The following is a 12933-nucleotide window of genomic DNA, read 5'->3' as shown; positions in this document are numbered from 1 at the left end:
ATGCAATATTCCGATATATTCGGAGTTTGTTTCAACGTCTAACAAAGCAAAAAAGCAAACAGACTTTATATCTGTTGTGACAAGCATGTTTCAGCCCTTACTCTTTAATATTTGTATGATAAAACTGGACCACGGTTAGCGATGATACCACAGAGAATTATGACCCAACTCTGCAGTTCCCATCAGTTTTACAGAGGCTGAATTATTTGGATTTTCTGGCCCACGACGTTACCGTTTTGGTTCACTCTCACCGCTCTCATAGCATAACTTTTGTCTGCAGCAGTCAGCTGTTTAGCAAATAAGCTCTAAAAAACCCAACTGTAAGCTCTCTTTCCAGCACCAAACAGCAGACGGACACAGTTAGAAACCAGCTGCTAAAGAAAGTGGAGCCCAAAAGAGAGCTAAAAGGAGAGTGACTACTGTGTATAAAGGCAACTCTATGCAGATAACTTCACTAGATCAACGTAAAATCCATCATTGCAGTTACTGTATATGTACTGCTTGGTACAAACAAGGACACACACAGTCACTAATGCAGAAATCTGTACAAAGAGCCCCTTTGTGCTGTGCTGGGCGGTTATCTCCACAACCTAGCAGAAGTATTGAGTTTTGGGTTGAATACTAGGGTTGGTTGAAGTGAGTAATTCTAGATGAGGTAATGAAAGGCTATCTTTGTACAAACACGGAAGCTATTCTGTTTTAACAGCAGTGTTGTGCTGGATGTGGTTACTGGCCATGTTGGTAGCTATAATTACAGAAATTGGTTAAATATTTTGGTTTTCATAATACCTCCTCCTCTATTGCTCCTGATGCTATCACAGCCAGTGCCAGGCCTTGGTCTCTCTCTTTCTCTCTCCCTCACACACACACACACACATACACACACACCTTATTCTAGTTTAGTTTTTTAAGGAAGAAAATGTTGTACAAGAGTCAAGTCAAACTTATCATGATTCAAGATAAATATTATTATTGTGAGGTGACATTATATAGTGTAATTCAATCAAATAGGAAGCAATGATTGTATTGTCCAATATAAAGTCATCAGACCAATAAATTAATATAAATCTGTTCCTCATCCAAAAAAGTCTAAGGTGTTGTTACCGTCAAACAATGCAAATCCCATGCTGTATGCTCTCTATTCTGTATACCTATGTGTAAATCAGTCCAGAATCTGACTGGCTCTCAAGCAGCAGTAAGACATTGATCAGTGCTCGATGCCGCAGGCGCTAAAGCGATCCAACCTGCCTCTCTGCAGGTTTCTTTTCCAATAGCAAACAACAAACAGACGCCCCCTGCAGACGGAGAGAGAGGAGGAGGAAACACTGTCCAGTCACTGCGGGGATCAACTAGCCCTCACTGCACATCGCCACGTAATAGCTTTATCCACCGCTGCTACACCGCGGCGTCCTGCTGGGCTGCAGAATGACACCATGCTGTTAGCATGCAGCTGTGTCTCCTTCTTCATTTCTACTGAGGTTGTTGGGGGGCAGTTTGAGTTTTGATGCTCTGCCTGTGCTTATTTTTGGTTTCTGTTCGGTTCCAGTCCAGCCATTGTGTCTGTCTTCTGACTGTCCCACCGACACTAAGTAAACGTATCAAATGCTGCAATGACAGCACACAGGTTCACTACATGGACAAAACAGCATATTAACTTACTATTAAGATTGATTACTCCCAGTGTTTCTTTGTATTTGGATTCCTGAATGCTGTCTAAATTATTTCTTGACAGCCACAGCTGCAGAAAAATGATTTACTTGTGAGGCTACGTTTAAAGAGTTCCAGCCCACAACCTGCTGACATAAATCAGAGTTGAGTTCTCTGCTTGTGATCGCCAGTCACTTTCCTGCTCTTAATGCAACTAAACACATATGCCATTTCAGTTTCTTGCAGAAGAACAAGAAGAAGAATGGTATGAGGTATCCAGTTTAACTTTAATATGACGCCGCAAATGAGTATTTCCACTTACACGGAGGACGACAGTTTAATAGGCGGTCCCTTATCATATTTCATAAGCTCATAGTGTGTTTTGTTTAAATCTAAAGTATTGTATTTGTTGTAGCGTCCAGTTACTATAGCTGTTGAATAATGTAGTGGAGTATATTATTCGACAGCAACAAGTGGCTTAAAATGGAAATACTCAAGTGCAGATTTGAGGTAGTCAGTTTACTTGAGTACAGCAGTCACAGTTCAGTTTACAACTCTGCTAATGGACGTTCAAGGTCAGTAAATATTGTAATTTTGCTGACATGATTTAAAATAATCACTCATCTCTCAAAATTTTAAATGGATTCACCATTGGACATTATTTATTCATAACAGTTATGAGCTATCAGTTAAGTTAGTCCACTCACGGTGAAGCTCTCAGTAAGTCTTCTGGCCATCAATCAGCAGATGTTCCACTGTGCAAAATGTTTCTGTGAGGTGGATTTTAAAAGAAGATGACATTTACGTTACTTGTACAGTATGTAATTTTTCACTGCTAATCGTAGCGATGCCATCTGGTACAGGTATTCACGCACACACAGACATCTTAAATTAAAATACAATCCTGCCATCAAAAGGTCAAGCACAATGCTCTGAAAAGATTGTGCCATCCGCCCTCTCCTCATCCACATCATTCTCAACTAACGCTGCTTCCTTCTTCTTCTTCTTTGTCTCTGATTCTCCCTTTGTCATCACTACGCTGCCAATGCTTTCCACTTTCATTCTTCATAACTGCTCTTTTAAGCCTCCCGGTGCTCTTTATGGAGCAGACAGAGGGCAGGCTGTGAAGTCGTCATCATCAGAGGAGCATCTTGCTGCCGGGACACATTAGAATTGATTTGTGACCATTAATCTTACTTCTATGTCTCTCTCGTGGAGAACATTGCCTATATTCGCACGCCAAAGAAAACATCTTGTGTAACACCATCTCCCCTGTCTCTCTCCTCCTTCAGCTGCTTTGCTTACTTGTTCTATCTTCCTCACTCTCTTTCTGTAAGTCCTGCTGTTTCTCTCTCGAATGTCCTGTTTGTTTTTGAATGCTTTGGCTGCCCATTACCACAGGATTAACCCTCGTCCGGTCGGTCATGTCCCCTCACTGCTCCCTTTCCTATTCGCACCACAGGCCTGGACGGCAAAAAGAGAAACATACAAGCGAAGGGAGAGAGCGGAGGGAGCGATATTGTGCACGGGATTATGGGATGAGAGAGGGAAAAAGAGGGATGAGAGGAGGTTAGATGACATGAGCAGAGAGAAACAAGGAGGCTCGGCCCTTTTCCTTACAGACGGCCTCGTGTCCAATGAGGCAGCGAGTCCTGCCAACACTTATCAGTTCAAAAGCCCAGAGCGAGAGAGAGCGGGAGGGAGAGAGGGAGATATACGGAGGAGAGGAGGAGGAAGCGCTAATCTGGGGAGAAGCCGTGAAGTGCCGGAGAATATAGGCCAGTGGCCCATTTTTTCATTGAGGAGAAAAGAAGATTTGCCGTGTGTAAAAATAGTGCAGTTAATTCAAATATCTTCATCTTTTTTGGACAGTCCATCAGTTTTTTTTTTCTCTCGTACTGTATATGTCTTCTCTTCTGCTTGAAGCATTTTTCCGAACTTGGTATCTTCATTTTAACAACCATCTGTGACATTTCTGTTTGGCTCCTTTGTTCTTTAAAAACTTTTCTGTTGTTATTTTAAAGGGTTTTTCTTTTAAAGTATTGAGTTAACATGAGTGGGAATAGCTGCCAAGGCAAAGAGAGCACGTGAAAAAGAAAGAAACATTGCTATTTTACTAAAAACCACAAAGGTCAACCGCATGGTGGCACTAGAGGAAATCTCAAGGGTTAACATAAGTCAGTAGGATACATCCTCTGGGTAACAATCCATCCATTAGTTGTTGAGACATTTCAGTCTAGACCAAAATAGTGGACCAACCAAGAGACTGTTGCCATTCCTACAGACATGCCACAAGTATGGCTGGTGATATTCAGCATTATTCTTATTGTGAGTAAATCCCATGAAATAACAAAAAAGGAACAATAAACTTTGCTAAGAAGTCTGTGGAGCCAAAGCCTGATGCGGCCTTTTTATCTGTGCCTTAGAGCTCCATTGTTGACCAAAAACTATTAAAAATACCAAATGTGTATTAATCCATGGCTAAAAATAGTCCCCAGCAAATGCCCAATTTACTCCTGTTTGAGCAATGCTTATTAACTAGTGTCCAGCTGTTTCAGGATATTATGGAGCCTTTAAAAAAAAAAAGAAAACCAGAGGTTTACGACCTCTCTGAAATGTTTTAATCTCCAGTAGCAATAAAAGGGGTTTGGACAGGATAGCTGGAAAGTGACGGACAAACACATTGTAGGTTTTGGTCTTTTCATTAAATTTGTTGACATTTAGAAATTAAAATTTGAACATCTCCATGACAACTGAGTAACTCCATCTGCTGTAGAAGATCCTGTAATATGAAACTACACAGTGGACCTTGTGGTAAAATTGTTTTTGTTAAAATAAAATCGGAATGACGCCAGCCTCATCCTTTAAATCCCCAGCAGTTACTGTTACTATGCAACTGGCCTCTACTTTCAGTCAGATTTGTACGCGTAAAAGCCAACACAGATTTTATACACAATAAGGTAAATACATTTAATCAAAGGCATTCTTCATAGAATATATTACATCGGCTAAGTCAATCAAACCTTTCTGCCATTATCAGTCTGAATGAAACATGATTATAAGCTGAATGCAGAGCTGATTGAAACTTGATGGTGAGACCTGAGGGATTGTTGTTGAACCTGTTCACCTGAAATAAAGAGCTCCTTTCTCTTTCTTACAGTAAGTAACATGATTGGGGAAAAAGTTGATTTACTTTTGATCATCTGGGTTGGAGTTTGACATTTTCACACTTACATCTGGTGGTATCTAGCCATGGTTTGCTTTTAGTTTCATCGCTGAGGTTTCTGACGCTTCACTTTAAAAATTTCTCATTGAAATCCCTTTTATTTATTTTTTAGGTCCTAAAATTTAGGCCCAGTGGTCCTTTAAACTTCCATCTGCCAGCTTAGAAATCATCACATTTTGTAATACTGTTTACATAATCTACTACTTAATGTGGCTGATTTATTGTTGCACCTTTGTGTGCATGTGCAGGTACTCATATTGCTATCCTAATTTATATACTACCCAGAATCCTTGTGTATCTATCTCTGCACTTAATCTACACTGTATTTAATTTACCTGCCTTTATTTACTTAATGTATTCACAAATGTAATTACAACTGCGTGTGTGTATTTATCTGTTTACATGTATGTATTTTCCTCCCTCTCATTTTTCTCTGAGCTGTAGAAGAACATTGGCGAGGAGTTTGTGTAGGCAGAGGCAACAATCAATCCTCCCAGGCGACACACAAACACCAAAACACACAACCCGCTCACACACACTGTGGGCACCGTGTGGATGTGTCCTGCATACAGATATCCCTTATTTTTTGGCACAAGCTTGCGTAAAGCCAGAGGGTAAAGGTCACCGAAAGAGAGAGAGAGAGAAAGAGAGAGGGAGAGAAAGATAAACACCCCGGGAGACTTCAGCAACTAAATCGAAGTGTTACGCTGAGTGAGCGCTAGAATAAATACAAGTGTAAATGCGGACTGTGAATGCATGCTCAAGAATGAAAAGAGTCCTGGATTTGTTGTTCACCAGTGGAAGAGACGGAGCAAAACGTGCAGTTCTGTAGAGACAGGGGCTGATTCATTAGTAAAACCAGATGCCGTCTGCATGTGCTCGCTAAGTAAACCCTCAGTGAGCAAACAAAACTTAGAAATGATAGCCTAACAGCATCTTCACCTGGCTTTCCTCTGTGACTCATAGCAAAATAAGAAAAATAACAAATAGAATGAGGATTATATTAGATATATTGGACCACTTTGGATCCAAAATTAACATGAAAACACATTGAGACTGTAAGAGATGGAACATGTAAGATCTTCTAAAGGCTTAGCCAAAAGAGAAAGATATTTCAATGAGCTGTAGACAGCATGTTGTGTGCCATGGAGACCTGGCTGTGACTGACCAGCCGAGGCTTTACTTCCTGCCGTCACCATGGTCACACTTCCTGGCCCCGGGTATAGGGCAGCGGAAAAAACAGAAGCCGCCGGGGGAGAGAGAAACAGACAGAAAAGGAGAGAGAGTAGATAGAGAGAGGTGAGAAAGAGAGAGCAGAGAGGATGAAGGGAGGAGGAGAAGAAAAAAAAAAGCAGCAGCTGGACTCGGCATCAGAACTGAAACTGGAGCTAATCCCTTCTGCATTGTTAGACACTACCCACTTCCTCTTCTCTCTCTAACTATTCCCCGCAGGGCTTTATGGAGAGATATTCTGCAGACAGTGGCTCTCGTTTGTCAAACCATGTTCTCAAAAATATGTATGGAAGACAGGAACGTGTTTGGCCTGCACATTAGACTTTGCATTATTAGTCCCATTTAACGGTACAGGACTCACAGATGATATATAGGTTACCTATACACATTAAACATATAAACACTGACATGTTAAAAAGCTGATATGGCGAATATGTTGGCGTACACATTGAGCCGTTTGGTGCAAGCTTCAGAGGCGCTGGTAGGTGGATTTCATTCTCTTTGGACAAGCTTGCTGTTTCCACCTGCTTGCAGCCAAAGTGCTAAGCTAAGCTAACCAGCCGCTGGTGGTAGCTTTACATTTCTTTTAGCAATCACCATGACTGTCCCCCAACCTTAACCACATTACATAAACCAAACTTTTTTGCTTCCAACATAACCCCAGACACACATGTATCTAGCATTACTTCTGTGTATGTATTTATAGTCCATAAAATATTGAGCTCTTTTCAGCCTATCCTTTTTGTATTACAGCTAATACTGTGAATACGTCAATATAATATTCATGAACTACTCATGGTCTGTCCAAGGGCTGATGTCTTCAACTGTACGCATGAATAACTGTAAGAATATGAATGGCCGCATGTGCCACACACATGTGGACGAGCGCACCGGTGCGAGCAAGAGACATAGAGAGAGAAAGAGAGAGGAGGGAGTGAGTTACTCCATCCCCTGTCACTGGGGCTGCCTTCTGCTTAATCTAAATTCTAAATGGCAATCGCTTCATCATGGCTGCAGGAAAAGACCAGATGGCTAAACCCAGAGAGAGAGAGAGAGAGAGAGAAAGAGAGAGGCCAGATGTGGTGCGGAGAGATGCAGGGAGAGATACTAGCTGCATAATAGGAAGAGAAATAAAGAAGACTGACCAGGAGAAGAAGTGGGTTAGAGCATGTGCAGAAATACCAGGAGTGATTTATTGAGCCTCCACATGTATAAACACACATACAAATTCATTCGTACTTCCTCTGATCAAACCCTGTTTATTATGGGACAGACCTCACGACTCGGTGACCCCGCAGTGACAGCGGTCAGGCTAAACGAGACAACGACAGCGTGCAGTCACGCAATGCATCCCCACAACACTGAACCCGCCAGGTTTAATTCCCTAATCCATTAAAATCCTGCCTCCATGCAACTAAGCTACCGTAAGTGAGTCAGTAACCTTCAGCACCTGATAAGTCGGCACAGTAGACAGGCATTACAAGCTGTTTATGCTTCAAGGTGGTAATAAGCTGAAGGTCAGAGTGTTCCTACTGGTAATGTCATTTCCTTTTGTTTTGATGATGCAGGTGTTGTTGACTGGAGGTTTTCGAGACATTTTTCTTAACATACCTTCTGTGCTGCTGAGCTGAAAGGAGTTCTGTGAGCAAACCTTTTGTTAACAGCCATAAAATAGTATTTTCTAACATGTATTACTCAGCATACGTTTTACTGTAAGTCCATTTTGATTTTGCTCAGTTGTCATAGAGCCCGATGAAGGCTGTCATTCTTCTAGACAACTGAGCAAAATCCATCCAATAAGGAAGACTACCATATGCAGCTGAGAGCTCAGGAAAAAGCTTGTAAGGGGAATCTCAGTCACTTCCATTTCCAAGATTAAAGAAATAGTTTGCCATTTTGGGAAATAGGCTTATTTGCTTTCTTGCTGGGAGTTAGATGAGAAGATTGATACCACTCTGATGTCTGTCTGTTTAATATGAAGCTACAACCAGCAGCTAGTTAAGAATAAAAACAGGGAGAAACGGTTAGCCTGGCATGGTCCAGAAGGAAAAATTATGGTTTTACAGAGGGTTATGTCTTTTTAAGCTAAGCTCTTTTTACTTTGCACTACAATTATACCGCTTATTTATACATTTTTATACATTTTTTATATTGCATTTTATATTGCTTTTTTGATATGTCTAGGTTGTTACTTCATTGTGTTGTTACTGTGTTTAATGCTGCCGCTACACTGCAATTTCCCATCTTGGGATCAATAAAGTATATCTATCTAAGCTAAGTGGATTCTGGCTTTCTGGAAGTATGTTTACAAAAATGTGTGAGGACAGTCTTATATAACACAATACAAATACACCAGCTTTTTTAGTCCTGTTCTGTTCGGTTTGAAAACAAAATGTCCTGCACAGCTGATGTCCAGAAACCTCAACACCTACTAAAAGAATCAGTGAGTCACTGGTCAACAACTATTACAAACCACAGCACAAATAATTTGGCTATTTTGTTTCATGGCCAACATTCGCAACTGCTTCTCAAAGTGTTTGTCATATACGACAGTAAACTGAATATTTAGCAGTTTTGAACTGTTGTCTGATAATAGAGGCTTTGATTTGAATCGATTAATCAAAAAAATATTCCACAGATTAATGAATAATGAAGATTAATTAATTAAACACAGTCTAATATTATCAATACATTACATACATGTACAGTTATTTAGAATAGAATCATCTAATGAAAGAAAAATATAATCACCCAAAATGGAAATTAAATCAGATTCCACCTCTGGGAATCGGACACCATTAAGATGTGTTGGAAACACAAGCAACACGTCTGCATTCGACAGATTCCTGCACAAGATGAAGTGAGGCAAACACTGAGAAGCCATCGTCTGATTGGCACACGCAGCAAGAAGAAAGAGAACACGCCGATGAACATACAGCACACACAAAGGAGAGTAACTGTATTGGCAGATCCACCGCCTGCACAACAACAAGATTTAGCCATGAAGCGTAGCATCGTACACACTGTATGTTTGCAGAAGGATAATCTGACATAAATCCTAATGGAAAATAACCAGAGAACAGGTATATCACATCGCCTCAGCACTAATCTGATAGCACTGAAGAGGAATGATATGATATAGTCTGTGGCCTACATGGTTGGGCCAGGGCCTGCTGACGAGATAAACTGCCTCCAAACGTCAGACCTGATGACAATCTATTGCATCATGCAGACTGAAAGCATCCCTCGATAGCAATAACATAAGACAGACATCTCTGAGTTTTTGTGTGTCCATGTTCATGCGTATTGATTTAAGGAGAGGAGATGATATTTCCTGATTGTATTACTACCAGATATACAACATAAGACTATAAAAAGAGGAGTTTGCTGCCCTCTAATCCAATCACATGATTTCATCTTTAATTTTTTCCATCTTGTTTTCCTAAGGCATGACAAAATCTGTGCATTTGTGTTGATTACTTTCACTCATTTCCAATGCAAATAAATTAATTTCAAGAAATCCCTTGAATAAAGTGTTGTGTTGGAGCTGTGGGTCTTATTTTATGATACTGTCAACTGTTTCACAAAAATGCCTGAAACAAGTAAATGGACTGGAACTGGATCAAAGTGGAATCATCTCACCTCGCTGCCTCTCTCACCTAATGAGATTTTAAGACTTGAGTACATGATTAAATGGCTATTTTAAATGTAGAATTTTCACTAAAATGCATCAGACACGACTAATATAATCTTAACTCTCATGCACTGTGACAGTTTGTGTTCACAACAGCAGACAGAGATTCAGCGGTGTGTCACAGCAGTGGTGGTAGAAACCAGATTTGAAAAATCATGGAAATGTATTTGTGTCGTCGATGCTTCATTAGCGTTTGGGCTTTATAGAAGATAAAAATATCTTTGTGCCTCTGGGAGGAGAGAGGATGAGGAGAGGAGGGGCTGGCTGTGCGCGCATGAATGTGTTCTTTTTTTTTTCCCCTGCGAATGTATACGCGTTTCTGGTTTATTTGTGCACGAGCGAGACTGCAACGGTGACATCGTCGTGAGCAAAACTTCCAGGCGAAAAAATGTGACAAAAGGTGCAAATCACGAGCTGACGTCAGCCTCTCCAGACATCCTCGCTGTGAAGTCAAAAATATCTCTTCCCCTTATCTCTGCTCTGCCTCCTTCACTCCACAGCTCTTCCTCACTTCTTCCTCCTGCTCTTTTATCAAAACCACACTGCAGGCTTTTGTTAGCATGTATGCAGCGGTGCATGAAAAAAAAAAAGAGCGTTTGTGATCAAACAAAAGATTAGCTAAAAATTGGAGGAAAAAACATTCATGTTTCAACATGTAATTCCTATCTGAATCCAAACTCAAACACATGGTTATCCATCTCTGCTTCTCAGCCTCATCCAAGAACATTTTTACTACAAATAGCAACAGACTGTATGACTAACACACCTTACTGACCTGTTCTGACAATGAAGCGAAGACTAAATTGAGCATCATTACACTAAATTGCATTAATTTCAGATCCATTCGTCTCACTGTGACCTGCTGGACAATTATGGTGCTGTAACGGGGTTTTAACAACTAGCTGTCATGTCTGAAATGGGCTGTTGAGCTGAATGCTGGAACAAGCGGCCAAAAGGCTCGAGATTGTTTCAGCCCTGGATACCAAATCCAAAGAACTGGCAAAATTTGTATACAACATCAACTCATCCAGGCCAAACCTCAGCCAGCTCAGCCTGGTCGATAGAGAGAGAACTCAGAAAAAGTCCAGAGTGGCAACAAAGCCAAACAAAAATGAAAGACAATCTTCTGTTATGTCTTTCCCTTATAAGTCCTGGTTTGTGTTGTAATATGCTCTTAAAAATAAGACAAGAAGTGTTTGTTCTTGTGAGGAACTCACCATTCATTTTGCTGGACCGGAGGCTACTTGCAGTGTTTAGAAAAAAGCCCACGAGTTTAACTGGATTTATTTCTGAATGTACAGCGTGGACCATGTGAGCAACACAAATGCTGCAGAAAAAAGCAAGGCATTTACCAGCTATGTTTTTGGAAAGAAACACAGAAAACCGGGAGATACATGGTTTTCACTGGACAGTGGTGAATTGTGGTAATGTGGCTCAACTGTCTTGAGCAAAATTGTAACAAAAATAAATAAAACCCATTTTCTTCCTCTTCAAATCAAGACAAATCGTGATTCCAATGCTCAACAAAGTAATCAAGATGACACATTTTGCCCCCAAATGTGCAGCTCTGCTTCAAAAAACAAGTGAGAAAGACAGACCAACAGGTGGCCAGGTAGTCAAGCGGGAAAAAAATAATTACACATACAGACACAGACGGCCTGCAGGGAAATGCTGTCAGACTTTTTGATTGGTTGTCCAATAATCAAGAAAATCAGACAATTCTGGCTGATTTCTGACGATAAACTGATGACGTGTCTGGCTGTGCGTGTTTGCGTACATGAGCAGGGAATTATAAAAGGCGAGCAGAGAAAGGCCTGAGTGAGAGGAGGAAGAAAAAGAGGGATGAGGAGGAGAAGGAAGAAGGTGTGAAAGAGGGATAAGGCGGCATAGGGATGTTAAACCTTGAGCAGCCTGTTGTAAGTTACGCTTTCAGTAAGCTCCGACTTGTGTTTAAGACGCTTTTACAACCCGTCTCCTGATGAGAAGATGAGAGCCAGATGGCAGAGCAGTCACTCTAATGGCATCTCATTTCCTCAAGGGGTTGAAGTTCAGAGAACAAATTCATCATTTGAAGAGGGAAGAGGTAAAAAGAACTAATACTCTGTGGACAGGAAGCAGAGCAGGAACATTCATTTTCACCTAAAAGGCTGATTATAAAGTTTAAAGCCTCCTTCAATCCTAAATTTAAACACAGCAGTGCAGTCTAAATGTAGCAGTAAGTAGACAAGATGAAGGAAATTAGGTACTAAAATCACCTAATCTCTGAAAAAAAATTCATCAAGCATCAAATATTAATGATATTTGATACACGTAAGAGGATCTTACAACAGAATCTGGTTTTTAAAGTACATTCATGTCATGTTGGATATACTGAAAAACCCGTAGGGACCTTTCTATGGTATCTGAAAAGTTGAGTTGGTTATATCCTGAACCCCTTTGAGCCCTTACACAGAAAAACCGTTAGTGAAGTAATAATGTTATAGTGCAGTGGCTCGTCTCCAAACTGCTGCTTCGACAGCAACTAAACAACTCCATCTTGTTTACTTCTGACTCAAACGTGTCAACACATGCCATGTCTTAATTACAACTTTTGAAGTTGTAAATGCGAGTTTACGAGGAGCACATAAAGGCAGCACAACCGCTGCCTCCACTGCTGCTCAAAACTGGGAGTGAGCTTTATGAAGAATATGGAAACTAATACAAGATAGTTTTAAAATAGAATTTTTAATTATAATCTTGCATTACAAATTCAGGGTTTCCCTCAGAAAACTGATCAGAGGAGGACATTTGAACTTAATGGTGTCCACTTTGTGATTATCTGACTAACTTTCTTCTGCTGACTAGTGTTTTGTCAAAGTCTGTCTCCCCATCGATTTCACAGGTTGCAGCAGACGCATTATAATTACACACATGATATTCCAGGACATTATTTCTGTGTACTACAAAGTATGTCCCTTACTTTAAAGCAGTAGTTGATTATTTAGAGAAATACGTTTAATTGAATTATTGCCAAGAGTTAAAGATAAGAAGATCACTGCCACTATGAAATTTGTTCAGCCTAGCGTAGCGTAAAGACTGGAAACGGGGGGGAAATGGCTAGCCTGGCCTAACACACTTAGGGTGATGACACGAT

The sequence above is a fragment of the Morone saxatilis genome, unplaced genomic scaffold (genome assembly GCF_004916995.1).
Source record: "Morone saxatilis isolate NCDOM2014 unplaced genomic scaffold, NCSU_SB_2.0 Contig4, whole genome shotgun sequence".
Classification (NCBI taxonomy): domain Eukaryota; kingdom Metazoa; phylum Chordata; class Actinopteri; family Moronidae; genus Morone; species Morone saxatilis.
Note: the sequence above shows the minus strand (reverse complement) of the source record.